A 25054-nucleotide genomic window follows, 5' to 3' on the forward strand; every position below is an offset into this window, starting at 1 on the left:
TCTTGGGGACAAAAAAATACAAAGGTTTTCAGAGGAAAAACGCAACCTTACCGCACTCATACAGGATCTCTATCTATTTCTACATTTCTGTTTAGTGCCACTTACGTACTTCCGGGTAAAAAAAAAATGTGGGTGCCCAAAGTGATGACACCTTATGTATTCCTTTGTATGGTGCACAAAAAGTGTGGGGATCCGAGCCCCCACGGCCCCACAGTTCCGCCGGCCATGAAAAGGAGCCCATGATCTTACTCGAGGAGCAAGAGTCATTCACCCACCATTAAGGATTATGACTCAAGAACTAAATAGATTATGAATATCATTCATGATCACATAGTATACTCTATGTGCCCCAAGATCCATGCCAGTCACACACAGCTTATATATCTGTAAGCGTATACTCTTTGGATATACATGTGTTTATTTTGTTAATCAAATCATTGCTTATTGTGGTCCCGATTCCTAGCAAGCTGGAGGCGTCGTCAATCCAGGGCGCTCCATGACCTTCCTCATGGCAGATGGGGCGTGTTTATCACTTACTCTTTATATGTTCATGAACTTTATTTTGTTCCATTTAAAAAACATATCATTTGTACAATAACAAACTGAGGACAGGGAACAAGTACATGAACGTGCAATACATAACATTTAATAGCTATTGAAACATGGAAACTACAAAAGACCAGGGTCTTGTTTGGGTAGTTCCCAACAAAAAGAATAAGAGGAAACAATTTTGCTTTATACGATCAAAACATGAGACATATGAAAATATTTCAAAAACAGACACACATACACACACACACACACAAATTTTGTTATAAAATTAAGTAATGGTGATTAGTTAAACTCATGGAAAACAAAAACCACAAAGTGATTTATAATCATTGTTAAGAATTAACAGTATATGTAATCTTTTTGCCAGATTATGTCTACTTTAAGATGTTTTACTAGATTATCTTCCCAATCTATGCTGCTAAGTCAGATAGAAAGACATTTTCATCAAAGGATCGGAAAGAACGAAAAGTGAATACCGAGGCTTCGTTTTCTGTGGGATTAAGGCTTTGTTTAAAAAAGAAAAAATGAGTGAATCGTCGCTCAGACCAAGAACTTGAACTCCAGATGGAAGCAGCTCCATGTCTATACTTATTTTTAGGTATACAAATCAGGTCTATCAAAGTTGTGCCGTCGGGAGATATACGTGTAGATTCTCTATTTATTTGAGACGTGGTCATTGCATTGCACAAATCATTCATTTTATGTGAAAGAGGATGAGAAGTAAGCATGCATATTACAATTAAAATCACCAGTGAGTATTATATCGTCCGTTCTAAGTTGTCCATCTTGTCAATGCACAGTCTTCCAGATATTCAAAGAAAACATTATCAATCCCAGGTTCACGATATTATACCCCACTGTATGCCTCTTAAAAGTCATACCTATTTCTATCCACAGAATTTCGACGTTGTCATACTCTAAGTCGCTTCTTTTTAAATGAATAATCTCTTCTCTGATATACCATGCAACACCTCCACCAAATTTACCCCTGTCTTTCCTTTCTGTCTTACAAGATTCAAGTGATATTACATTAAGATTAATACTATCGTCAAGCCAATTTTCTGATAGCGATATGATATCGTATATGGACTTTGTTGTAAGAATTGAAACAAATCATCCTTCTTGCATCTCAAACTTCTGATATTCAGATGAGCAATTTTCGTTCCTCTATACCTAGGAAAATTGATAGAGTGCATGATGCAAATTCCCCCATACAAACATGAATACAACACGATCCTAGATTTCTAAGGTGACATAGAATAGTCCCTATGTCCTGAATCATCTTACAAAATACACTATGAAATAGAGTTCAAAAGTTCAAAATGTAATGTTCACTCTACGACTTTGTGGAGATGGCTTCCCCTCGTGATGGTAACTCATTCGCCGGTACGTGTTTTGACAAGGATCCTACCATCCCGCGTCCAGAGTTTGTGGGTTCCTTTCTTCAGGCTCCTTTTTCAGTTTCCAAAAGAGCCGTGATCGCTCTTTCGTGGGGTCTTCGTTGATGTAGATGTTGCTCATACCTTTCTTTCGAAGACCGAATCTTGAGCTATAGACCCTCTCTCTCTCATGCGATAGCTGGCAAACTTCACGATGATGTGCCGATGGCGTTTTACCCTTGTGTTCCCGTTGGTGCCACTTTTCTTGAGGACGGGATCCAGACGATGACTATTGTCTGTATCGCTGCTCTTGATGTCGATTCCTAGGCCCGCAAATGTTGAGAATGAAGTCGTCGGTGCACTATGCTATTCTCCTCTATACCGGCAAATATCAGGCAATTTGCCTTGAGTATTTCTCTGCCTCTTCCATGTCGGCCTGGTGGTGATGCACTCTTTGTGAAAGTGGGGAAATCTAAGCATCGTGGCTTTCGATGTCAAGCAGTCATTCATTCAAGTCTTTGCAGAAGGCATCGTGGAGGTGGACATGAGCTTAGTTTCGATGGATATCACCAGTTTTAAGACAACTTTGTCGTCGGCGAGTAGCTTCCAGTTAGCATTCTTAATAGCTGTGGAAAGGTTGTGGAGAGTTCCTTCAGTTGCTGTGTTGCCCGTTGTGAAATGCTCCTGTTCCACGGGGATCCGTCGGCCCCAATGCCGGAGTTCGGCATTTTGAGGGTTTTGCTTGGGTCTATTATAACTTCTGTATGCTTGGTGAAACACTAATCCAACCACGTCCGTCCGTTAGTCATTAAAGAATCTCCATACAACATAGTTTTCACATTTCACTTTTCAGAATACTTCTATGTTATTAATTTTATTCATAATACCTTTGATGCATTACTTTTCATACCTATTCATGATGTACCTTTATGTTTAAAAAAATGAATAAAAGTCACCTATACGTCTTTCCCAGCAGACGATATTCTTTACCCTTACGGAGAGTCTGTCGGGGACTCAAGGTTGCCAAGGAACGACGATGGCGGATCTGGAGAAATTGTGCTGGATCTTGAGTTTCCTTACTTTGATCAAAATCATGAATTCTTAATAGTAAGTTTTCTAAGCGTCCCACATCTTTATTTTTGTCAAAATAACTACCAGTAAGTGTTTGATATCAATCATTGGTCAAATTTCATCTATTATTTCGTTGGTGTCTCAAATGGTTCTTCTGTATGATTTTGATCATTACGTTTCTGTCATTTATCAATGTTTATCGAGTTTTAAATGTTTATACTACTTGAAATAAGAACCCAGATATTACGTAGGCCTACAGTAGATGCAGGCTAGTACAGGTAACGCCAGCCAATTTAAACATGCCTGTAATGTGTACATATGGTATTGTGATATTATGGTAAAGCTTGGACAAAGACATCAGCAAGTCGTGTGTTCAAGTCGCATTATTATCTAATGTAGTGGATAGGTAGGACCGACATGTATCATACCTACCATGCCGGAAGTATCAAACATTGGGGAACAAGCGTTTGACTTGCTATGAGCCATCGTACAGCAGCGTATGTGTGTATACTTTGATCAAGCAACAAATGGTCTTGTGCTCTAGATTTCCCAGTCAGATGATTATTCTTCTTGTTGTTTTCCAATCTCTCAACAATAGGTCAACACTAATGGTATCATATCGTTCCTCAAGAACGTATCCCAGTACACACCCGATAGCTTTCCCTTGGACGACGATCGGCGGGTGGTTGCGCCCTTCTGGGCGGACGTGGACGCGTCGAAGGAGACGGGGAATGTGTGGTTTCGGCAGACGACCGATGAGACGGAGCTCCTCGCCAATTTGACGGAGCAGATCGCCAGCATTTTCCGCGTCGAGTTTCGCTTCCAGCCTTTCGACGCGAAGTTTGCGTTCCTGGCGACCTGGGAGAATGTGACGTTTTACAACAATCGAAAGCTGTTGCCTGGCGAAATAGTTCCAGTGAGTTCTTGAAGCTGACACTTATGCTAGAGTCACACACGTCCGGATGTCGTACCGGGTCCATAAGGAATCAAAACCGCATCGACAAGATTCGAGCCGTAGTGACCCGCATTGACCCGCATCGTAACCCATGTCAATTCCTGATGGATTCCGGGGGCTACGATACGGCAGTGAATTTTTTTCAGTCATGTTCAAAATTTTCTCTCGGATTTCAATTCCGTATTGATATCCGAATTGAATCGGTTCGAATCGCATTGACTCGCATCAACCCGCTGCAACCCGCAGCGTAAAACCGTATGGACCCTTGCCGTATACCGCATTGCCTTCATGCAACGGATGATGACAAGGTTTACATCCGGGTCGGTACGGGTCAATAGGGGTCGAAAAGGATTCAGTTAAGGATTTTACAGTGGATTTTTGTACGGTTGGATACGGGTCATTACGGGGCTCTATGGCTCAAACCGGGATGATACGGTTTTAATTCCTTATGGACCTGGTTCGAAATCCGGCCGTGTGAGACTGTAGCATAAATTCCCCTCCATTCCTGGACTTATCCGGCTCATTTTCACCCGGATCAAATCCGTTTTGTGACCCGGCCGTGTGTGACTCTAGCATTAGGGTCTATAGTCCCTATCTTTCTTATCCGTCATGTCCGTATCTTGCTAAAGTAGTCCTTATTTATTTTTGATATGACTTTATAGCCTAGAATGACAATTGTCATTGTTGTTTTCGTCATATTTTTCTGTGTATAGTTTTACATAAAATTTGACCGAAGTACTGCCCTGCTTTAGCCAAAGGAAACAAGTGATAAATCATCCCGATTTGATTATAGACATTGATGGATGTGTTTATGACTAGATTTGACTCGTCAAGTTCTACTTGAATGCCGAAGTTTGAGCAGAAGCACTCATTCTACTGAAAGATATCATTACAACTTTATTAAATGCGCTAATATTTTTCTTTCTTTTTTAAATAAAATAAAATAAAACGGCGTCTTGCGGGACTCGAACTCCTCGTCCTTTATACTGACGTAAATGACCGATTCATCTTGCCCATTCGTTCGATGTATGTAGCCCGTCCTTCCTATGCCATGATAGGGCTGTTTTACCCGTCGAGATACTTCTAACCTTGTTCAATAAACTTTGCTTTGCTCAGCTGAACACTTTCCAAGCCGTACTCGTGTCGGACGGGACGTATTCATTCACAATATTCAACTACGATCGCATCGAGTGGACGACCGGCTCGTCCAGCTTTGGGAACAGGGAAACGGGGCTGGCGAACGACAACCCCTATGCAGTTGCCGCACAGGTGAGCCACAGCTACAAAGACCGTGGCCGTCGGGCCGAGAAGGCAGCTGGGTATTTAACCCTTTCGGGTTCATCATGTCCCAAAGCCATTGATACTGCTTACAAGCAGGTTGACGATGGTAAAGTTAATTGCAGGGAGTGGAAAGGGGTAGAGAAGAATAATCCCTCTATCTTCTCTTACCTCACCTCAATGAATTTGAGTTATTTTTATTTCTTCTCTTTAAGAGCGTAGAAGGTGAGCAGATACTGATATTAAGATTAGACAAGTGATTTTGACGCTTATGTATCAATTTATCATATAATCATAATTAAAATCATAAATATCATTTCGACGAGCAATTGTGAAAACATAATACCACATTGTGTTACAAATGCTCAGTGCTACTGAACACATCTTTTAGCTTTATTTTGCAGAGAACGATTGATGTTGTGTGTGGTAACTTAATTCTGAGGCTGTACTTTGTGAGATTTATCTCGTTCATCAGTGTTCATGTTATTCCAAACTTTACAGCAGACTATGATTATGTTCATTTGTCGTGAGCCAATCGTGATGCATATACGATGAACAAAACCATACAAAACATCGACATCTATTGTGGGCTGCATTGTCTTGGTTTCGTGTATGTTCTGCAGGTCGGCTTCAACGCTGGTGATGGCAGCAATTACTATTCAGTGCCAGGTTCACAGACGGACCAAATATTGAATATCAGTGTATCGGCGAGCAATGTGCTCATTCCGGGCCGGTGGATATTTCGCATCGACGGACGCGCCATTAGGGCTGGGGGATGCGGTGACAGCACAGATCGTAAGTGCGATTTAAAACTTTATAGTGGACAAATAATGCACGTTTGCACCCGGCCATGCCGGCGTTAGTAAGTGGGGGCGCTGTGGCAGAGTGGATAAGACTCCCGACTCCCGATCGCAGGACCAGAGTTCGAATGTCGCTCAGTGCTTACGTCCTTGGACAAGATGTTTTTACCCGCTATGTCCCTCTCGACCCAGGTGTATAAATGGGTACCTGGCAACGCTAGGGTAATAACATTAGCAGTGCCCTCTGGTAGACCAGTGGCAACACTGAAGAGGTTACCCTGAGTAAATAAGACCTTATCATTATTATTACTGTTATCATTATTATTATTATTATCATCATCATTATTGTTATCATTATTGTCATTGTTATTATCATTATTATCATTATTATTATCATTATCATTATTATCATCATTATTATTATCCACCCGATAGTAACTCTCGAATAGTCGGAAAGATAGAATGCGAAAGCGATGTGATTTGGGCTGTTCAAAAGTCAAGGAGGGTAGATAATTAATGTGCGATATATAGATTGTTATAGATTTGAGAGAAACTAGAAGGGTAGGAATCTTCGTATAAGTGCTGAATCAGGCTTTCATAATTTACTTAGATGTGAAAGCTTGATATCCAAACAAACCCATTTATTATCCATTTATGAACGGCATTTTACGTGTGAATATGCCATATCTTTTCTTAAGTGATCTTATAGTGAGGCTTGAGTGTTAACTGCCAGTACTATCGTAGTGCGGTGGTTTAATAATGTTACTTTTCAATAAATGGTTATTGCAAGTTAGCTAAAAAAAGAAATAGTGCCGATTTCCTTATCTTTTTAAACTCTTCTTCCAATATTTGTCGTCACAATTCATATTGCATAACATAAAATCTATGTAAATATCAACATCAATATGGAAAGCATCTTTAAAAGTCGTCATATCCCATAATTGTTTACATCTGCCTTCAGGATATAAGTTGGTTTACTTCAATATACGTTCTTACGTAATTGCTACTGAAAATATCGTAGTTATAATGCTAATGTCAATAACGTAAACAAACAATTTAGTACTTGTAAAACAAACTATCGTTACCATTTCATTCCCATAATCACCTAGATAATTCGTTCCAGTTCGATTGAGTTCATCTTTATTTCAGTTACGACAACACATTACGTGAAAATGTAAAACCCGTGATTGCAATATTTTATTGACAACACGCAATCTAACGATATGAATACAGCTTTCACAATGCTTTTTCTCAGTCTAACAACTGACAATTTTCTGCCAAATTTTTGTTTTGTTTATGCACCAGCTGATCTCGAAATATCGCCAAACCAGGTCAGCATGCTCGGGGGCGATGTCCTATCGATATCCGGGCCATGCTTTGAGAGCAGCAGCAACATTCTCTGCTTAATCGAGGGAATGCGAATACGGGCCGTGTACGATTTTGACAGGGACCCGTTCACGGTTAGGTGTTCCACCCCGATCTTCATGCGCGTTGGGCCGGTTCGCGTAGATCTGTCGATCGACAACGGGCAGAATTTTAACTACTCAGGGAGGATCTCAGTAGGTGAGTAGAAAATGCAGGATGTGAAGAAAGATACTGGAGAGGTATTTGCAACAAAAGGAAATGCGTTGAATTGTTTCCATTCAGTAAAATGAAATTTCCAAGTGATGTCGTCATTCGCCGACGATGAAATAGAGCACCAGATTTACCGCGTGGATGGTGGAAGGACGAGAAATGAAATGAAATGAAATGAAATGAAATGAAATGAAATGAAATGAAATGAAATGAAATGAAACTAGGTTGTTAAACGTCCTTGCGCAGTTATTGTTTCATTTTTTTTTTTCCATCTGAGAAGATGGTTGGATAGCCCATATTCAGCTGCAAGAACTGTCTTCCATGGGATCCAGTTGGATGTTAGGCGGGGACCACTTCATCGAGTTAAACAGCCTGCTCTTATACTTCTATCAAATCCTTATCACGAAGAACCGTCTGATGATCGATAATCATAGTAATTCTCCCATGTTGCGCATCTGTTTCCTATTGTTGCTTATCGACATAATGTTCATTTTGAGATTTTGAGACTATAAAGATGACATCGTTACCACGGGTATGGACGGTATTGCAAAGCATCAATATTGTATATCATGACTGAATTCAAACTTAATGTGAAATATGATGTAGTGATGTCACTGAGTATATCAAAAACTTTGTCGAGAAGAACTATTAATTTTACGATATAAAAACTGTACTTTACTGCTCAATGATTTAACAGTTGGACTAGATCAGATAGAGCCTGCCATTTCAGTGGAGCGGATAGAGAATGATATCCTGCGCATGTCATGGGCCACTGACGGGTTTCCCTACCAAGATTCAGAGTCGCAAAATGTCTTCATCGACATTCTACTCTACGTGTATGAGGAGGACGAAACCCACGGGTACCGTCAGCATTACACCAGTGAGCAGCCCCATAGAGACTGGCGATCAGACTGGCTAATGGGGGCGTGTTGCTTGAAGTCAGTGCCATCACCGCTGCAGTGGGCGGTGCTAACGTTGGAGTGTTCCGTATCACTGTGTCCGGTCATGCCAATTTCTCCAGCAATAATAGGTATGAGGGTCAAGTGCTGGGAACACCAGACAACGACTAATTCAATTATCAGAATACATTCTTTCAATTAGAAAGAAAATACATTGATGGCTGAACAGCGAATGCAATTGCATATTAATTCCTTATTATGCAGGCCTTATGGTAAATATTCTGACTTCTTCTTGGCTTAAAAGTCATTTCAGAAAGTCTAAAGAAGTAGGACTTTCGCAAAGTTTACTTTCATAAAATATTGTGAAGGAACATCTTCTTGGTGGTGCAATATACAAGGCTCTCTATTTTGAAATGACAGATCCTGAATCAAATCCCTCCGACATGTCCGAGATTGAACGTCTGGATAAGACGTGAATACTCACAATGTCCTTCCTGACTTCATTTTGTTGAAATGGGACTCACCTGTCATTGTTGGGTAATAACAATGACAGGGACCTCTGGAAGCCACAGCATTACTAGTGCTAAAGAGGCTTTCCTAAGTAATACTATTATTTCATATGCAGACTACTACGTAACAATTGATGGACGTAAAATCAATCTCAAACATTTCACATGGTGGTGCAGGTGGGTCAACGGAGAAGTAGACGACGCAAGTATGGAGTCCCCTCTACCAGCTATGTGGTCCTTGCCCTTCAATCTCAATCCGGATTCCGGCGCCGTAGCCTCAGCCTGGTGCGAAGAGTGGGCTGCGGACCAGACGCACGCAGATACAACGGGCGACACCGTCCCGCCTTGCCCCTGCTTGCTGATGCAGGCGATGGCGGATACGAGTGTTTACGAACCCTACCCGTGGTGCGAACGTGACGGCGGTGATGGCGTCGGCGCAGAAAACTGCGAATATCGGCCGGAGGCGAGCCACTGCGTGCGGGCGAGAGTACCAAGGTAAGACCGCAGATCGATATTGTCGATACATTCCGGGTTAAAGGATGTTATTTAAGATTGCCTTCGTTTCTCCACCCCCCCCCCCCCATGGAATAGACTCATCTCTATATATGAACAACAAACGTCTTGTCTCTAATAAGTTTGCTCTGACTTGACATTTCCTGTGTATCTCGTGTTTTTCCAAATTCTCAGTTTCTAAATTCATCTTAGGACTCGTTTTACATTTTGGCGTTACATTAGTGATATGTAATCATTTCCCGTCGTGTAAGTTCTAATCTATTCTTACTTCATACATTTTCAGATAATCATGTTGAAACTTTTCTCCTGGTTTCTAATTACATGCCATGACGAGGCATGAAGTTGCATCGATACATACAAAATGACGGTTTACGCTTCGTTGTGTGCATTATTGGCAGTCTACCGTAGATGTGGACTTACTGACAAACCAATTAGTATCCAAACAAACCCCTCTCCATCTTCCGCGCTCACGACGGTAAACGTTGACCTTGTTTCTTTGCTGTCACTGCACTCTGAAGCATGCTCGGGCGGGGACAGCTGTGCTGCTACCGGCCAGACGGCCACCTCCTTCACCTGCTGGACACGCCGGCTGGAGGACACGTACAGGTGCACCATCACAGCGGCTTTCAGCCCGACAAGAGTCCCGGCCACATTCCCTTCTTCTCCAGCTTCCTTCACGATCGCATCCCATGGGAGGAATGCTGCGGGAAGACCCGCCAACGACGAATCCGGCAACGATGACGATGAGGACGACGGAGAGACGTCGAGTTGTGATCTCTTTCGTCAGCTTCGCCGTCCGTCGACGATTGCAAACATTACGACCCGCCAAATATTGGTAGGTGTGCGATTCCTGTCGCGGCAGTCACATCCAATGGTCAAAGAGGGTTTGGGGTGCACATTGTACAAAACAAAATCTCTATTACTCCAGTCAGGGAATGTCTTCTAGAGTCAACTCGGGTTGATGATTTGCGATAACATAAATTGAGTGATAAAACCGTCAAAGTTAGTTGTACACACAGGAAAATTATGATCTATCTTTATAATCAAAGAAAAGACACTAATACCCGTCGTGTCTGATATCAAGCGACACAGTAAGCATAGGCTAAAACTCAAAACCCATCGTCCGCTTGGAGATTATCTCAGTCCTGTGGTCATACTGCAACGGAAAGTTAGCAATGACGTAATTAATTTGACTCAACCTCTCCCAGCGGTCACTAGAACTTTTTAATCGAGACGTTGGTCACTAGAACGTTTTTATCGAGACGATGGAAATAATTATTTTTTTCAAATGATAGAATTTATTGATTTCTCGAAGCAACATAATTATACAGAGGATGGATGAAATACAAAATTATTTCTTCAACACAAAGCCATTTCTATGGTACAAACAATTTAAACACTTATCTGTGTTTTTTATGGGTTTTTTTTTCAAATATTCAAATAACTCCTTACTAACAAAGATACTTTAAAGGGTCGTACATGCGAGAATACCCACTAGTGCAAACATGACTGTATATACCCAACCAAAAATGGTTTGGCAGGGACCTCCAAAAGCAGCTGATTATGACAGCCCCCCTCCGTAGTGCAGAGAAGAGTATTATTCATCATCATAATTATTCAATTCCATTTCGAAAATAGGACAAAATAACTCTTGGCAGTCCGAAAGCCCGCCCAGGCCCGCCCGACATGGCGACGACGAGTGCACAGTGAATAACTTCCACAGGACCATTGCGATTAACTACACACAGCCCCGCCGCTGTACACATAAAGTTTGGTTATCAAGAATGAATTACAAGCTTGCCACAGAAGAGTGTAGCAAATGTATACCATGTCGAAATGCAAAATCGGAAGGTGTGTGTACTGTAAAATACAAATTCTTTAAAATTGATATCATTAATGTTGATCCATCTCCCTCGTAATAGAAAAGAAAAGAAAGGTAAAAGAAATGTCTCTTTATTAGCTGCCTTGTTGATCTTGACCAATCCAATTACTGCTTTCTTTTCAGGCAAGAGTGGAGTTCAGTACCAGTTTTCCCTTCTTTTTTGAAAGATTCTGAAGACCATCTTCCTGCTTACGTTGGTAGATTAATCAAAGCAAAAGAGAAAGAGAAAGAAGAGATACAAGGATAGACAGAGCGAGAGAGAGAAAAAAAAGGAGAGAGTCTAAGGAAAAGAATGCCAAGGAGAGAAATACATAATACAGAGACAGTAATAGCCACTTTCTTTTAAATAACGGGTTGTAAAGATGAATAAAAATGTTCTCCTTTCTTTTATAACTAATAGCAACCGTCTTCGGTGAACCTCACGTGATTACATTTGACACTCGAAACTACACCTTCAATGGCTACGGAGAGTACACCCTGGTGACTACTACGGCTGACTCTGACGTTGAGGGCAGCTTTACAGTTCAAGGACGACTCGAACAAATCATGCCAGAAGGTACGGTATAGTGTGCAAAGATCTTCAGGAACGGTGGACATTCTTGTTGTGTCTGTCATTGTGATACTAGTAGTTGTCTTCTGTTTACCAATGAAAGGAAAAGAAGAAAAAAAACTTATGTTTATGGGTTGTCATGGCAAAATTGAGCCTTTTATAGTTATCCGCTGCATCCACCTCTAGCAAGTTGTCTAGATTGGGTATCTCATTGGCTTTGAGACCGGGGGGCAACCTAATGATGACTCCAGCCTTGCTGGTCGCGGAGTGGTCGCGCGACGTCTAGCCTGGCCTTCGGGGAGTCACGAGAGAAATTACGACCATCTTCGATTTTCGATTTTCGAAGGCTTTTTATGCGACCGATCAAGATAGACCTGAGACAGACAAGGGCCAAACACCTGCGGGTGCTTATTATGGCGATATTTCAAAGGCTTTGCGTATAGTGACGTGTGAAATAGATCTAATTCAGACACGAAAGAATGTAAGTTCTTGTAGAATTCTTTTTTTTTTCATACTGCCATTCTCCATGACTGTACTTACCTTTCTCATCTTTTCTTATATATTCTCTTCTCTTCTGTTCTTTCTTCTCGTCTTTCTCTCTCTCCCCTATCTCGCCCAAATTCTCTCCCTATAATATATTCCTATCTTTCCTCATCTGTCATATATCTTAACTTTTCTAAAACTACCTCTCTTATATTCTTCTCTCTCTCTCTCTCTCTCTCATCCTGCATACGCTGAAAACATACATGACCAAATATGTTAATCTCTCGTCACCTAATAATTCGTTTATCCTGTCAGTCAACGCAACCGGGTTGACTGCCGTGGCTATTCGAAGCGCCGAGTCGTCGACAATCCATGTGGAGCTGAACGAACGTCGGACCATGGACGCCTGGGTCCGTCCTCCCTCGCCCAACTCTACGTGGGACGCTGTGGACTTTCAGCGGAGCAATTATTGGTTGGACATTGGTACGTCAGCGGGATATTTTAACATATATTTATATATTCATATATTTGTATTTATATTCATATTTATATTTACATTGATATACATCTGTATGAATATATAGATATATGTTTGTTTGATTTTTCTATGGATGTATTTACGTGTAATACATGAATTCAATTACAGTAGAATACAGAGAGAGGAGAAACATATAGCGAGGTACTCAATGGTACACGTCTTGATAACAGAAAGTCAAGTTCGTGGGTCAGGGTGAAATCAGTACAAAGCCGTTACGAAAAATAAAATAAAAAACAGATGAATAAGAAAAAAATGGCTGTCAGAAGCATGTTAAACAATGTTAAAAGTAAAAACAAAAAGAGGAGAGAAAGAGAGAGATGAAGATAGAACGTAGTGATTACCTTACGATGAATCAGCAAAAATAAATCTGTTACGTAATGATTGATTCCTAGCAGTAATAATTTTATCGCATTATTCTTAATGAATCAGTTTGCATGGAAGATCGAGAAGAAGTGCTCTCACTGTAATCACATCATTGTACCGAATCTAGAAACCTGTGACCTGTTAATTCCATCATAATTTATATATGCCTCGATACTTTGTTAATTGAAATGCAAAACAGACAGGCATACAAAAAAAAAACGTATACTTGGGTGACCCGCACCTCGTCATAGTTAATATCTATGCATATTTGAATCACATTTCTTCTCTGAAATGCTATGAAATCCCTCTCACATACAGGAAAAATGCTGAAGATTCCAATAGAATCACAAGTTCACTGATCGATACCGGAAATTTGCAGTTATCGTCGTCAAACGCGAACGCGAATAGTAGTTTGTGCTCTAAGGAAGGGGCCCGCAACTCGTCACCCGCGCTCCCATAGACAAAGCACGTAAAAGACGTGTGCGGGTGACCATGATGCTCCCATAGACATATACGTAAAAGATGCGTGCGGGTGACCGTAATATTACTTAGAACACGTATTCCTAATATAAATTTCATATTTTCGCGAAGGACTCTTCGGTTTTCACCACAATTTGCTTGGTTGTGGTAGTCCTGTCAAGTTTCAAGCGTACAGAACACAGTCCCCGGCATAAATTATTGTTCAGTGCGCTCGTAACAGTTTTAAACAGGATGACGCCGGGTATTCCGGGCCCCTGGCGAGGTGCGGGCACCTCACTATATAATCCATATTCACATGTTAATTCTTCAGGGCTAGTGAAGTTACTTTATCCTGTGTCTTCATTCTACTTTTCATCCTGTATCCACCGAATTTGCTGTTTAAATGAAAATTGATGTCTTCTTTCCTGTCTTTCTCTCTCTTTCCCGATTGGTAAATAAGGTTTCACCATTGAGCTTTCCCAAACCACTGACGGCCGAAAGTCGTTCTCGGTGAACTTTGGCGATGGGATCGCCGTGGAGCTGGAGCAGCCGCCGGAGAGCACGGCGATGGCAGTGCGTGTCCATCTGCCTCCGACACTGAAGGGAAAAGTTGCGGGGCTTCTTGGCACGTGGAACGACCGCCCGAGTGACGACTTCACCGCCCCGTCAGGACGGGGTATATCGGGCTCCTCTCCCAGGACTCTCCACCAGTTCTTTGTAGAGGAGTGTAAGTGTGTCAAACGATCTGCACTGGAAATTTTTTAAAAGAGACAAAGAAAACTGTATGCATTCCCTCATTCATTTTGTCCCCGTTTCAATTCATACTTGCTGAACTTATCATTGTGACAGCTAGGATATCATGCTCAATCAAATTATTATATTTCAATATTCATGCCAGTCATATCAGTATTGAAATTTTCTTCGTTATGACATGACGCAAAGTGATATTTATTCTGTTTAGACGCTTACAATATACCGTCAACATTCCTACGCATACAGGGAATGTGGCCGAAAGCGAAACGCTCTTCCGGTACGAAATCGGCTCCAGTTACTCCATCATCAACCAGCAAGACTTCCAGCCAGTCTACGACCTCCCCAACTTTCAGACCGAGGAGGAACTCGACGACGCATGCGGCGACGACCACTTCTGCCGCTACGACTACCAGAAAACCGGCGACCCTGATTTCGGAAGGGCTTCTGCGTACGCGCACGAGTCGTGGAAACGCGCGCGTGACAACATGCAAGACGGTAGGCCCACGAGACGTCAATCAAATTGTTGTTCCACGCATTTATTTTTTACCCAAACTCAGTGGTATAGTGGTCAATTTCTGTGCTATACATATTGTGGATTCTGTTGAAATATCAGGAAGGAAAAAATACAGACAAATTTGGTTTTGTTTTTTTTTCTCTCTAGAGATACATTGACTAGAGATACATTGACTAGCCAAATGAACATTTTACAACGCATGTATAGATGTTCTGTATTGTCGGGTCGTACATTATTTTCAAAGTAGGTATGAGTATAAAATCGCATGATAAATAAAAAGAGTTCTCTTGTACTCATATAATTCTCTTTTTTTTTTCCTTAGGTGATGGAGAATAATGATAACATACATTCAACCAGAATGTGAAGCACCCTTTTCGATCCCCCCCCCCCTTTATTTCGTCTCTCGTGTATCTCTCTCCCTCTTACTAACAAACCCACCCTGGCGCCCACACTCATGAAAAATATTAGATAAGTATCTATCTGTGTTTCTTCAGTTGGTTGTATGAGCATATAAAATTGTAGTCACGAAGATCCTTTTTACACCAAAGTTACTTTTTTGTCTTCATCTTTTGACAGTGATCAGTTGCGGATACCTGCCACCCCCTGCAGACGGTGCCAAGGAAGGAACAGTGTATCTGTCCGGTTCATTGGTCGTTATGATGTGCGACGCGGGCTATGAATTGGAAGGGACTAAAACTTGGAAGTGCGGGGCAAGCGGGGCCTGGATAGCCAATACGACCCGCTGTGGTAAGTCGGGTAGTTGGAATGAGCAGAGATTGAAAAAGAGAGAGTTATATTCTTCTGGCGTTATTATGTCATCACTCACACAAGATGGAATGGGATGATTAGTCATAGATGAAAACATGTGTGTTCAAGGATGCTGGGATCAACGTAATATATAGTAATCATATTGTTGTATCTTTATCTTTCACCTTTTACTTCGCAGAATCCTCGGGTTAATAAAAACGAACAAGGATATAAAACTGTTGCAACTATCATCACTCGTAGATATTTACAAGTTCTTTATGATCTCTTATAGATCACTTCCTATATTCTTGACTCACATAACGCTATACATTTTAGCAAGGTATTGCAAATTCAGTTGACACTATGAACAGATTAAAACATCACTGACATTAAAAAGCTTCAAGAGAGAGCATAATGGTCTAAGGATGAAGAGGCTAGGAAGAATTGATAGAACTATGAGAGCGGGTTTGAGACTACACTTAACTTTACAGATTTTATATCTCTCTTTTTTCCTCTCTCTGTCTTTCTATGCATCTACATATCTCTATATAGTTATACATCTATCTTTCTCTCTCAACCCTCCCTGTCTCTCGCATACTTTCTGTCTCTCTATAGTTTTTCATCCTCCTTTTTTTCACAAAGAAAGGTTATTCTCATGTCAACATTCAGGTACAAAGGTCACATTATAATCATGATACATAACACAAAATAATCCGATATGACAGGCAGCTACATACAGTCTATACAACATGAATTCGATTCCACTTAATATTGGATACAAAACCTTTAGCTTTTCCTGACATAATTATATTCATCTGCTTTCTTCCCTTGCTTTAAAAAAGAATGACAAAATTGGCAAAAATCTTAATGATTTCTTTTTGTTTCTGGCAGAAAATATGAAATAATTTGCATATCAAAAAACACACACATTGTAACACTTAAGGTTTTCTGTAGAACAAGGAATAGAAATACTTCTAATAATATTGAGTTTTATTCTGTAACATAATTTCCTGTATCTGAGAGACAAATCTTCGTGTAACACCACATCCCCAATGTACAATGTATGGATCCTCCTTGTTTAGTTGAAGTGGAGGACACACGAGATGAACTCATTCTCTACATCGTGACAGCCGTGCTCGCCTTCCTCATCATACTCTCCTGTCTGCTCATCTGTACCGTCTGCATCGTCAAGAGGAGGAGGAAAGATGATAAACATGACGACGAGCTGAGGTATATAAGCTAATCATTTCAGTGATTCCAGACAAGCCTTGAAAGTATTCCAGCGATTCTTCTCTCGAAAATAGATTTTGTTTTGTTTTGTTTTTGTTTTGTTTTTTGGTTTGATTTTGTTTTGTTTTGGTTGTTGTTTGTTTGTTTGTTTGTTTCTTTCTTTCTTTTTAGGGAGGGGTTAGCAATTTCATTTTTGCTGTTTAATAGTGAGTGTGACCTATCACACAAAACATTGTTTTTCAGTCTTAATATCAATGTAGATGAGTATTCCTCTGCAAAGATTTCCCTTTTGAAAGATCTGCTTGGATTATTTTTCAGTTTGACTGAATGACGCTTTTGTGATGATTTGTGGGTGTTTTGGGATTTTTTTTTTTAAATTGCCACCTCTGTGCTTCCTAAACTGCGTATTCGACTTCGAGTATTCTGCAATTCAAATTTTGCAGTTCCGGTATTAAAGCCCATCAGAATCACTTCTCGTATTATCTAAATGGCGAAGTTAATAGTAATTGGTGCCGAAAATATATGCCGAAACATATCATGTGGGTAGATGTGAAATGTTGGGTCTTATTTTTTCCTCATTTCATTTCCCATTCTCCCCACTTTATTTCTTTTTTGGTTGGCCGTACAGGTCTAAATCTAACGCCGGCATACGGGAATACCAGAACGCTGCGTACAGCTCTAATGGTGACGTACACGCCAAAATTGGTTCTAATGGCTCTACACCAACCGCCAATGGCGTCGGAAACGGACAAGTGGACGTCGTACTCACTGTACGCGACGTTGACGAAGCTGACGGACATCGCAGTACTGGAAACGGACACATCTACGACAATCGGAACGCGGCACAGTCAAACGAAAGTCCGTCAAGGGCTGGTAGGAACGGAACTGCCGTTTACGACAACGGAGTTGACGGAGCTGGCGGACATCGTGGTACTGGTAACGGACCCATCTACGACAATTCAAACGCGGCACAGTCAAACGGGAGTGCGTCAAGAGCTGGTAGGAACGAAACTGCCGTTTACGACAATAGACCGGCCGCTGCTCCTGCAGCCATCGAGGCGGGTGAGTCGTCATTAGCGTCCACAGCGAACGATTCCAGCCGTGCCCGTCCTTCGACAAGTCGGGACGACTCACCAAGGATGTCGAGAGATTCCTTCCGGTACAGTGGGAAAGCGCCGCCCGTCTCCAAAAGCCCAAAGAAAAAGGCGAAGGAGAATCCTTACGGTATGCTGCCGGCAAGCTTGAAGACAAAGATGGAGAACTCTGACTACGAGACGCTTTCAAAATACCGGAAACAGATCCCGTCACTCATGACGTAAGTATTTAGCACTTTCAAAACCATTAACAACCCATACGTGTATTTCATTTGCAATTTGAGATAAGTGCTTCTCGTAAAGAGTAAACGAATGTGTTTTTATCTGGATACACCGTTGCTGTATAAAATGTATTATGTGTGTATGAATGTGTGTCTTCTTCTGTGTGTGATGATCTGTGTACGTGTGTTTGTAGCGTCAATACAATACTAGTGTGTACTGGTAATTAATCTTACGATGTAACACTGTATCGTACTCATTGAAGTTCGTTGATGTGACATGATATATATTGGAATTACGACTTTTCAGCAAGAGCTATGGACTCACTAATATTTTCCAGAGTGTAATATTTTCCAATATCGAGTTTGTGCCACTGATCGAGTACCACGTAACCATGTCGTTCTAAAATCTGAAATTTCAAACTATTAATGTTTAAATGAACATTTTAAGAAACGACTGCTCTTTAAAAAAAGAAACTTCCTTAAATCAAGAATAAAGAAGAGAATGGAAGTGCTTAAAGCCTAATTGAATTTAACTTTGCTGCTTCTAAATGTTGTAAAATAAATGTGGGTGTTCCCTTTAACTTTTCATTTTCTCCTTTCCGTATCGATATTCAAAAGGTTTTGTTAAACTGATAGTTATTCCAAAGGCCAAAGGTAAGAATTGCGTAAGTGCAAATTCGCGCGCTTGCATGATTTATTGTTGTACCTTTGTATTCACGTGCACTCTAGTAAGGAACGACAGTTTGTTTTTTACCAGCATATTCATAGCAAAGACTATTTCCTGTAAAGAGAAAAACAAAACAAAACAAAACACTGATACATGTAAAATGCGTGATGTCGAATGCGTTAAACAGTATCATTGTAAAATGGAAGATTTTAATGATAGTCAATCCAAGTACTGTTCTATTAAAGAGAGAGTGAGAAAAAAGTGAGCTGCGGTTGATATGCGCTTTGAATGGCTGTATATAGAGGAGACTTGTGCATGACAGAGCCTGTACTATTCGTTATAGGTGATCAAATGTATAATTCATTTTTTTTGCAAGAATATGTAGTGCATAATTATCATTAATTTAGAATAGCTTTTTTCAGAGCATGCTAACGAAGGCAAAGAATGCCATGTTGTCATAACCGTCCAATGAATATGCATACTCCTATCAAATAACTAACATGAGGACATTGTAAATAGAGTGCACTTTGGTCATTCTATGTCATAAAAGAGATTATGAGCGCTTATATCCATAAGATATGATATTAGAAAAAGCATGTTCCCGTTGCGCAACTTGTATATCGTCAAACATAGTGGAAGGGTACCCACTTGTCATAATGTCAACTATGGTATTTGTATCCAGGGAGGTATCCTCTCACCTCCCTGTGGTATCCTAATTTTAATCTGTGTCCACATTGAAAAGCGCATGATAATGGGTGAATGTGATATTTGATTACGTAGATGATGAATTATTTGAATGCTACACATTCCTAATAATTTAGGACTTTTTAAAGAATTTACAGCAAATTCATACGAGAGAAAAGTGGCTTAGAATGTTTTGTTTGCTTTAATTGAAATCCACGTTAGTCCATGCTATATATTTTGTGATATAAAGTCTGTTTTGCATGGTAACAAATTATAAGTAAGTCATTTTTGTACTCTCTACGGATTAGATGCCCATTTATTGCAATGGACAATGTTGATATTTATTTGCCTGTAATCTTGTAAAGTGTTGATCCCTGTGCGAACTGTATTTTTAGGAATTTTTTTTCCCTTTATGCCACTGTTCCCATGTGTGTCTTGTGCCCTATTCTATGCAGTCTTGTATGGGTGATGTTGACGTCATTGGAAGCTCGCTTTGTCATGATCTGATGATATGAAACATTTCTTCTTCACCTCCTCCATATTCTCGTCTTCTTCTTCCTCCTCCTCCTCCTTCTCCTTCTTCTTCTTCTTCTTCGTCTTCTTCTTCTTCTTCTTCTTCTTTTCTTCTTCTTCTTCTTCTTCTTCTTCTTCTTCTTCTTCTTCTTCAATAAAGGTATCAACCTTTCGGAGAGCAATAATTGGCAAATAACTTGAATTAAAAGTACCGTACAATTTATTCTGCTGATTCCAATTCGTAGTTGTTGATATATTCGTTATTAATGTAATCACTTATGGGCAAGGGGTGGTATAAGTACAAGATTTCGGGTCTGAATATTCACACGATGCAAATAATTTGCTCGAAGATTTAGTGTGAAAGAATATACCAGCTACTTACATGAATTAGAAGATATCGCAACCTTGCAGTCTATACTACGTTTTGATTATTTTGCGAAATTGACTTTTTCCATCGAAGTTTCTTCTCAGAACATTTGAACTCACTCACCTGTTACACATCCTATTCTTCCTACAGGGACCATGAAAGCGATGAAAGTGAGGACGAAATCGCAAATATCAAAGGTAATCCTAATTGCTAGATAAACCATTCAAAGACCTCATAATCATAATCCATTGTCGAAATAAACTCTTATACGACGGACATAAGAATTATGTCTTTTTCCTTACAATACTACCCACACATCTGCAAAACGTATGGGCCACATAATTGTATTTCCCTTTAAAAGATATATTTGAGAATATGTTTAAGTGTAAATCATCTCTTCATACTTATAATACAAGGCAGAAAATATTGTCACAAACCAATAGTACATACGACTCAAGCATTGAAATCATTACGCTACGCAGTAATAAACATATGGAATGATTTAAATGAGAATATAAGAGCATGCTCAACTTTGTCAAGTTTTAAAGTATTATGTAAAGGGAAAATATTTAACAAAATGTGGATTTGGGAAGTGAAATTTATATTGTGTTGTAATCATGCCGCTGATGTTTATACATTTTACTACATTTTTAAATATAATCTGTTTATGTATGATTTTCATTCAGTTGTAAACTGTGTGTGAGTGGGTGGGTATGTCTGTGTAAAACTTTTGAAATGTTTGTGTAATATGAAGTTTGGTTTGTGTCAGAATAAGATTTTGTTACTGGGCTCCATCGATACAAGCCCTGCTTCACAGGGGTCCATGACCTTTCAATGTCTTTCATGTTATGTACACTTTGTATGCTTGCATGTGTATACGTATGTTTTTACAAAATGGTTGAATAAGATATAATATAAAGATAGGATAATAAGATATAATAAGAACTGAATTGAATTGAATTGAATTGAATTGAATTGAATTGAATTTAAAGATCTTGAGGGATGCACGTAACTAATTCAGTTCTCAGGACATTTTGAGTAGAAGATATGAGAAAGTCATAACTCTCTGATGGATGGAATCAAAGTTCTATTTTGAAAATCATTATATGAAGAGTTTGTTCGCAAAAACCGATAAGTCCATATTTGCCAAATGGAGATATTTGCGATTAAAGGTCAAAAAAATAAAGAGAATAATAAGAAAATTTTTGCTTTTTTGACCATAACGTCAAAAATGCACCTTTAATGTAGTGACCAATATATCATATAAAAGGTATTATTTTGTACTTTATGACAGAGACCGTACTTCAAAATCTTCAAAAATCTACTTATCGGTTTTTGCAAACAAACTCTTCATATGTTAACGGCCATTTGGAATGATATAAGTTTAAGCTTGTTCAAATGAAGTTTATTCGCCTATTTTTCAATCGGAGTTGAATTAAACAAATTAATGTGGCATAAGGATATGTATTTCTCGCTTTTTTCTTCTTCTTCTGCATTCCCAACAGCACAAGTAAGACGCGAGATGGAGAAAGAGAATGGACAGTACTAGATGCTTGGGTCTACAGTCATCGTCTTCAAAGACACTTAAGACGTTTTGTTGATGTCAATGATCTGTTCGCAAATTATATATCTTATGTTTCCTTCGCTTCGCTATCTTATGTTTCCTTCGCTTCGCTATCTTATGTTTCCTTCGCTTCCTTTATTATTGTTTCGTTTCTGGCTTTCTGTTCATTCATGCGATTTTACTCTGATGAGTGCATGTCGAAAAGCTTCAGTATGTGTGTGTTGTATGCCATTTTCTAGCAAATCATTATATGAATTTAATATGTTTTACTTCGCTGGTGAAATACAACAAACATCTCAACGTTCTGCGTATTTCTTCTGTAATTATTGTAGTCCTAGGCCCCTATAATGAACTTATCCTTACAATATTGGACCATGATATACTGTCCAATAATTAGTTCAGTTCAATTGTAGCCTATTAATCTCATCTGTCACTATGAAAATTTTCAAGATTTATAACCTGTGAAATCTCAGATTCATTCCATTCTTTCCCTCTCTCCTTGATGTATCTCACTAACAAATGCTGCACATTGTACAAATCGAGCCCACTAGAGGGCGTGTAAGATCTATTCATTTTCCGTGCACTTCTGGTTTCACACCTGTGAATGGACTACCAGGTTAGACCAGTTCAAACCCTATATCTTTTAACACACCAAAGATACTTAATCCTCATTTTGCACTCAAAAGGACTGCATTTCTTTCGGCTTAGATTCAGAAGACACGCATATTTTTAGTGGTAAAATAGTTGTCTTCCACCTCAAAAGGCCTCTAGCTGATCGGATAAGTTTAAAGGGATGAATCCCCATTGCATCATTTTAGTGCAATGAAACAAGGTGATTTATTGACATATCAAACACGAGAGGCATTGAAATTTTCTTGTATTTCATGAAACGTTCATTTTTGTTTTTAGTACGTGTGTCTGGAAATGATTGCTTACAAGTGTGAGATATCTATAGATCATAATCAACATTCTTGCTGTCATTATCATAACCTTCCTTATACAGTGCACCTATTGTTAAAACTTACTCAAAAACAATCACGTGTGATCAAAGTATAGTGTTATCTATGGCTTTATGATTATGCTATTTACAATATTTTCATTATTTTGCTTTATACGCGACTCATTACTTAATTTTAGTTACTTTTGATTGTCATTGTGTATTGGAGGTTACATAATATTGTATCGTTTGAAATGTAGGATGCCAGTGCATCTAATTTTCGTGGTGTGTGTTCATAATTGGAGCACTTTAACGATGTTGGCTGGACCAATCATATGAAAGAATCGATTAATTTATCTCCGTCAGTTTGTTCCTGCAGAGAAATCTGTCGCTCACTTTTTGATTCCATATGGGACCTGCGTCCCAAAATTTATCTATTTTAGAGATGTAATAGGGGTAGGTTTTACATAATCTAGAAATAAAATGGGTATATAGCAAAGTAGACAATTTTGTACTGTTAATTATTAGCTGGATATTCTGCTCTTTGTTCTTTCGCTATTAACAAACCTGTATAACTGAGCAGTAATCAGCTTTCTTCGCGGTAAATCGACTTTAAAACAATGAGCTGAAAAAAAAAATCATGTAGCATCGAATAGTGAGCTCTGCATTATTTTGTTTCATTATACTTAATGATTTGATGCCCTTCCATGAATAGTGCCGTGGTAAAATACTGATCGATCTTTGAAGTGATTTGATTACATTTTTCTTGTTAATACATGTACATCTACTGCATGACAAATTCCCTGGAGGACTATCACAGTTAAATGACTTGAAAAGTGCATAGTGAAATTCAGACCCGTGCAATATGATTGATTCAATTCAATTGAAGTAAAATGCCTTCTTCGATCAGAGTGATTATATGATTATATTATGAATACCTATGAATTGATATACTTGCTTTTTCTTAATCTTATTATTTCATGTCGTGTGAAATGACACATGGTAAACAAAGCTCCCAGTAAATGAAGCAGTGGTCTTTTCGGAGTCAGTATACGTCCATCAAAACTCAGCCTGAAGATTGAACAATATTAGATATCATGACGAGTGGATGTATGGCACAGAAGTATATTTCATATGAGATTTCAGCTCAATTATACTCTCTCAAAAAAATCGAGTGAAAATATTCACTCTTAAAGGAGTGAATACAAAAAAGAGTGAATTTAGAGTGAATTGGAGTGAATTTTGAGTGAAAATGTTCATTTTCACTCGTTTTGGAGTGACCTCAGGGATCACTCCTAAATCTTCGAGTGATCCCTGAGGTCACTCCAAAATGAGTGAAAATGAACATTTTCACTCAAAATTCACTCCAATTTCACTCTAAATTCACTCTTTTTTGTATTCACTCCTTTAAGAGTGAATATTTTCACTCGATTTTTTTAGAGAGTAAGCTGCCCCTGCTGGGAAGGAAATTAAGATATTCTATCACTTGATCTGTGTCTTTTATTTGTTCACAAGTAATATTATATGTCTGTGTGTTTTGCTGTCTGTTAGTCTGTTTGTTTGTTTGTTTGTTTGTTTGTTTTTTGGCGCAAAAGCTCGAGACATCCTCCGGCCTCCCGAAGATAGTTGGTCTACATAGTTAACGAACTGTCTTCTCGGTTAAAAGGAGGTAATGTCTCGTCGAGATCGAGATCTTCTCGATCGTATATTGAAAGATAATGTTTTCTATCATCTTATACCAAAAGGGTCAACTAATGTCCGTAAAAGTAGAATATACAGTCATGATGGTCTATATACTGGCCAAAGCGAGGGAAAGGGATATCATAACATCTTTTGTATCGACGACTGAATTGAAAAGCATGTTGTAAGCGTGTTGCAAAGGCGCATAGACAACGTTTGGAAGAGAGGTAAATGCAAATAGCTTACCATTTTGTATATGGCTCAATTTGACCCCATC

General features: G+C 39.4%; 1 pseudogene; it reads left to right on the forward strand.

Moving 5' to 3' along the window:
- The first annotated feature begins 1904 nt into the window (after positions 1-1904).
- On the forward strand, positions 1905-22145 carry LOC139709465 (sushi domain-containing protein 2-like; annotated as a pseudogene).
- Positions 22146-25054: the final 2909 nt, after the last annotated feature.

Source organism: Diadema antillarum, unplaced genomic scaffold (genome assembly GCF_040938485.1).
Source record: "Diadema antillarum isolate AM-2024a unplaced genomic scaffold, OU_Dant_1.0 seq00001437_RagTag, whole genome shotgun sequence".
In the NCBI taxonomy this organism is placed as follows: Eukaryota; Metazoa; Echinodermata; class Echinoidea; order Diadematoida; family Diadematidae; genus Diadema; species Diadema antillarum.